This window comes from Selaginella moellendorffii, unplaced genomic scaffold (assembly GCF_000143415.4).
Source record: "Selaginella moellendorffii unplaced genomic scaffold, v1.0 SELMOscaffold_40, whole genome shotgun sequence".
In the NCBI taxonomy this organism is placed as follows: Eukaryota; Viridiplantae; Streptophyta; class Lycopodiopsida; order Selaginellales; family Selaginellaceae; genus Selaginella; species Selaginella moellendorffii.
In genome coordinates, this window is record NW_003314301.1 from 132,441 (window position 1) to 138,507 (window position 6,067).

Sequence of the window (6,067 nt, forward strand, 5' to 3'; positions counted from 1 at the left end):
AGGGATGTTAAGAACTTGGAGGCTTGGTGTGTTTGGTTGCTTGTGCTTGTGGGGAGTGTAGTCGAACCTTAAGTCCAATTTAACCCGGGGAGGGGGATTGAGAGAGATTTGGGAATCCGTGGATGGATGAATTACGCTCCATTGCTCGTGCAGTAAGTAGTTGAAACCAAGTAGGACCAAGTAAAAGTTGGTACAATAGGTGGGAACCTTGGCAAGGGAACTTAGTAAAAGCCAAGGTAGTGTTGGTCGGATAGACAAGGTAAGCTGGCAAATTGGAAAGGAAAAATTTGTGGCTTACAAATGATATGTAGAGAGTTCTAAATGTATAATAGTGCTAGTAGTCAAAATCATGGTTAACTATCTAAGATATTAATTTGGCTTTTATTGTACTGTATTGCTCTTTATTTTAAATTAAACCCAAGTTTTATATTGCTTTAGTTAGTGGGGTACCCTCCTCCTTACATTAAGCCATCAATATGCCAAAATTGTAGTAGATATTATCTAATACTATTTTGCATGCAAGAACCCCCACAACCCCACCAAATCTCCTAACCCTACCCTCTCAAGGAATGCATGCTTTAGGCTTCAACCCCAGTCCCAAAAGTTAGTCTTTGGGACAAGTTTGAAAACTTGTTAAATATGGAATTGTATTAAATATGAGAACAACACCATGGGGTTTATAACACTCTCTACTTTTTGTAGATATACCTCTTGAGCACATCTACACACTTACTATAAATAGTATATAAATCCAAAACAGGACTTATTATACATAAGGTATGATATCAAGGGTGTCTAGCGGATACGAGTTCAATTCCCATTGGTTAGTGGTTACTTAAAATATAATATACCCTTGAATAAAGTATATTTCCACCCTTAAAATTGAAATCATGCATATAAGGCATCCATGAGTAAGGTATCCACCATAGGAATGCAATACGGGTGAATGGATAGTTGTCTCACATAAAATAGATAGTCTATACAATGGAAGGATTGAAAAATTCAATGTAAAAATGAAGGTGGTAGTTCCCTTTGGCTCAGTAAGGGTTGTTAATTAATAGTCAATAAAGAGATTAAAAGTGTAGCAAATGTGATCATGGAATGCAATTTAGATATATTGTCAATATGAATCTTTGGAACCTTGGGGGATAAATAAAGATAAATTAACCATTAATAACTCTCTTATTAAGCAATTGCTCCTTTTCCAATTAGTTTAAGGGGAGAAAGATAAAATGTGCTACAAGTCCCAACCCCAACTAAATTTAGAAGTACTAATAGAGAGAGAGTTCTTTTAAGATTAAATCCTTAACCTCACTTTTTGTATTATACTTTTCGAACCCCTTGCAACAGCCAACCCCCCCCAAAAGATGATCACTTTGGGCTTTCACCCCAGAACCTATATTAATATTCGGACTCGGTTTTGTACTTGATCTTGGACTCGGTCTTGGACCTAATTTTATGTTTTAAACTTGATCTCAAACTTGGTTTTAAACTTGATTTCATTTGACAAACTTTTTAACATTCCAATTGTGATTTTAGGGGATCTTTTAACATATAACACTTTGGTGAGTTAGTTCCTTACATCATAGTTGTCTAAAAGGTGAGGAATAGCCTTAGCAAGCCTATTTGCAAGCTTAGCAATGCAAATATATAGAAGCCTCTTTTTATCCAAAAGATAAATCCCTCATCAAAGGCAAGCCCACTTTCCTAGAAACAATCTCATTTTAATTGGCAAGCCTAATTACACCAAAAGGCCTAAGTTGCCCTTGGACTTCAAACTTTTTCCTTTAATACTTCTAGACCCAAGATTTCTCTATATTACTTGATGATGCTCTTACCAAACATTTGGATCTTTCAACATTCTACTAATGAATCATATTGCAGTTTTGCTATAACTCTTTCTAGAAGCTAGCACTTTAATTCCTTATACCCAACCCTTATAATCTTTAATTTTGCCATCTAACAATCTTTTTCCTCTATCATCCACTATATCAGTCATGTGCATCAAACCCAATATAGACTATTCTCCTAACTTTCTCTAACATAAACTCATCTTTGGTATTTGCAAACTATATATGCTAAGTTGGGAAAATGCTAAAATTCAAGTTGGCTTTTGGATATTAATGCCACCCACCATATAATATTGGATCAAATTGATGTTAGACACAAATCCCTAAACCCCAAAGAGGAGCAGAAAGGATGCCACATGGTAATGGTTAAAGCAAAAGTCTAACAAAGGTAACATGTTTGGACAAAAAACTCTGACTCAAAAAGTCGAGAGTGGGAATGAAACTCCAAACAAAGTGCTCAAGGAATGAGCATGAAGCAATCAATGAATGAGTCTCTAAAAAGGGACACAAGAAGGACTAACATATGCCAAATGTTGTGATACATAGAAGTGTCAAGAATGAACCTTAAAAAGAGTCTGATATGGACTTGAGATAGACCCAAGATGGAGTCCAAGATGGAATCTAATATGGACTTGAGATGGACCTAAAATGGAGTCCAAGATGGATCTGAGATAGACTTGAGACGGAGTCTAAGGTGGACCCAAGAGGAAATCCAAGATAAACTCAAGATGGAGTCCGAGATAGACCTGAGATGGAGTCCAAGGTCAAATCCAAGATGGACCTGAGATGGAGTCTAAGGTCGAGGCCGAGAAAGAGATTGAGACCGAGATTGAGATCTAGACCTAGAACGAGTCCAAGAGCGAGTCCAAGACCAAGTCCAAGTCCGAGTTTGAGTCCGAGTCTGAGGGTGAAAACCTAAAGTGATCATCTCCTAGACCCTAGGGGGTTTGGTGAGCTCAAAAAGTATAGTAGAGGGAGGACTTTAGTGGAAGCAATTTGGTTAGGAAATGTTAGTGTGACTAAGGAATGCTATACCCACATGGTGGGTGATGATATAACCATTGTCCAAGGCTAAAGTGAATATAAATGGACAAGTGGGGTAATTTGGTAAAGTGTTCAAAAGCTGGCTCTAGGTCCTTCAGAAGATTAAATGGTCGATGCTCCCAATTGTGAGACACAAAATCCCTAGGCCCCAAAGTGGAGCCGGAAGGGTGCCACGTGGTAGTGGCCGAAGTGAGAGCCAAACAAGCGTAACATGTTTAGACTAAAAGCTCCGACTTGATAGGTCGAGAGCGGGAGTGGAACTCCCAACAAAGTGCTCGAGGAATGAGCACGAAGCGAGCAATAAGCAAGGCTCTAAAAAGAGGACCCAAAAAGGACTAACACATGACACATGGAAGTGTTCGAGATGGACCTGAGATGGAGTCCGAGATGGAGTTTGAGGTGGAGTTCGAGATGGACCCGAGATGGAGTCCAAGATGGAGTCCGAGGTGGAGTCCGAGATGGACCCGAGATGGAGTCCGAGATGGACCTGAGATGGAGTCCGAGATGGACCCGAGATGGAGTCCGAGATGGAGTTCGAGGTGGAGTCCGAGATGGACCCGAGATGGAGTTCGAGATGGACCTGAGATGGAGTCTGAGATGGAGTCCGAGGTGGAGTCCGAGATGGACCCGAGATGGAGTCCGAGATGGAGTCCGAGGTGGAGTCAGAGATGGACCCAAGATGGAGTCCGAGATGGACCTGAGATGGACCAAGATGGAGTCCGAGATGGACCCGAGATGGAGTCCGAGATGGACCGAGGCGGAGTCCGAGATGGACCCGAGATGGAGTCCGAGATGGACCGAGACGGAGTCCGAGATGGAGTCCGAGAAGGACCCAAGATGGAGTCCGAGGTCGAGACCGAGACCGGGACCGAGACCGAGACCAGGACTGAGACTGAGACCAAGTCCAAGGCCGAGACCAAGCCCGAGCCCGAGTCCAAGTCCGAGTCCGAGTCCGAGTTCGAGTCTGAGAGGGTGAAAGCCCAAAGCGTTCATCTCCCAAACCCTAGGGGGTTTGGTGAGCTCCAAAAGTATAGTAAGGGGGGAGGACTACAGTGGAGCTAGTTTGGCCAGGAAAGGCCAGTTTGGCCCAGGAAGGCCAGACCCAGTGTTGGGTGAAGAACTGACCACTGGGAAGTCCAAGTCTAGAGTGAATATGGACCGACAAGCGGGGTAGCTTGGTGAAGTGTTCAAGATCCGGCTCTAGTTCCCCCGGGAGATCGACTGGCTGATGCTCCCAGTCCAAGTGTGGGTGGCACCACCTACTTGGATACCAGGCGTGGCTCAACGGAACCTCGCTTTAAGCCCATGGCTAGAGCACCTAAAGGCAGAAGGTGGGGAGAGTACCCACGGGGCTCGCGTAGGCCCATGGTGTTCCAAAATGTTGTCCCGGAGTCCCAAATGGGGGAAAGGAGGAGGAGCAGTCCTCTAGTGTAGTGACTAAGGATACAGTCACATGGTGAGGAAATCCCAGAGGACCATAGGACTTAGTGGTCGGGCCGGTGGGCCTTGATCTAGTGGCAGTGTTGGCGAACATGGCCATGGACAGAAAAGGGACTTGGTAGGAACTGATAAAGGGATATTGGGGAAGGCCACTCCCCATGTCTGTGGGCATCCTAAGGATGCTAAGGAGTGGATCTGGGATGACCATTTGTGGACGGATGGCCCAGTCTTAGAGAGATAGGATTGTGATGCTAGTGGTATTGGACCACTAGCGCGGCAAAGGTGAATGGGCATGGCCTTAGCGTAACGGGCTGATATGTCAATGGTACCTTTGGGTGTCGGTCTTGGGACCGGACACGTGGAGCACTTGGACTAAGTGCAAGGGATGAGTGGCATGGATGCCATTCTCGGGGCTAGCAAATCCCAAGTCCTGAATTGGACTTAAGGAGGTTTTGAATGAGACTCCTCCAAGTGGTCGAAGGTGTGGTTAAGTGACTACAGTAGAATGGAAAAAATTAGTCACTTACACCAATCCAAGTGTGGGTGGCAACTTGGGTACCTAATATGGCTCATCAGAACCTCATTCTAGCCACATGGATAGGGCATCCAGGGGTAAAAGGTGGGGAGAGTGACCATGAGGCTTGTATAGAGGTACAGTGTTTTGAAATGTTGTCCCAAAGTCCTAGACTATAGAAAGGAAGAGGAGTAGTCATTTTGTGTAGTGACCAAGGATGTGGTCATATAGCAAAAAAGTCTTAGAGGTTAATAGGATATAGTGGTTGGGCCTTCAGGCCCTAACCCACTAGTAATGTTGGCTAACATAGCCAGAGACTAAGAGGGACTTAGTGGGGACTGAAAAAGGGATGTTGGGGAAAGTTGTTCCTCATGTCTCTAAACATCCTAAGGATGCTAACAAGTGGTTTTGGGATGACCACTCATGGATAGATAGCCTAAGTCATCCATAGGCTAACTCTAGTTTTTGAGAGACGAGACAATGGCATGAATGGTCTAAGAATACCAATAAGATAAGGGTAAATGGACTTAGCCTTAGCATAACAAGCTGATATGTTAGTAGTACCTTTGGGGTGTTGATCATGGGATTGAATATATGGAGTGCTTGGACCAAGTGCAAAGGCTGAGTGGCATAAATGCCATTCACGGGGCTAGCAAGTTCCCAAGTCTGGAATAGGATTTATGGAGGTTGTGAGTGAGACTCTTCCAAGTGGTCGGAGGTGTGGTTAAGTGATTAAAATAGTATGAAAAATTTAGTCGCTTACAACTTGGTATCAAAGTTATTTCGTAGTCTAACTCTTATTGGTGGTGGAGTATATCATCACTCGTATTAGCACCAGAGTGGGCTTATCCTTGAAGAGGAGCATGTCAAGATGGCATGACTCTCCACTTTAGTTCATACGCAAATATGTAAACAATATGGTGGATAGAAAAGATCCAATAAAGGAATGATTTTGGGATTTTAGGAATAGTATAAAGTCTTCCTTAGAGAGTTGAGGATGTGATGCAGATGAGCGTTTGACTTAGCAAATTGGCTAATTTGGTTTTGATAAACAACTATAGTTGGGATCATGGGAAAATATTGCAAATGTGACTATGGGTATCAAAAGTTATATGTCAGCTAGTCTTTTTGGATATTCTTTCCTTACTGCGACAATGGCAGAAAGTCGGTATTGCTGGATCCTTTATCAGTTCCCACTTGAGTTAGTTGCCCTAAGAAA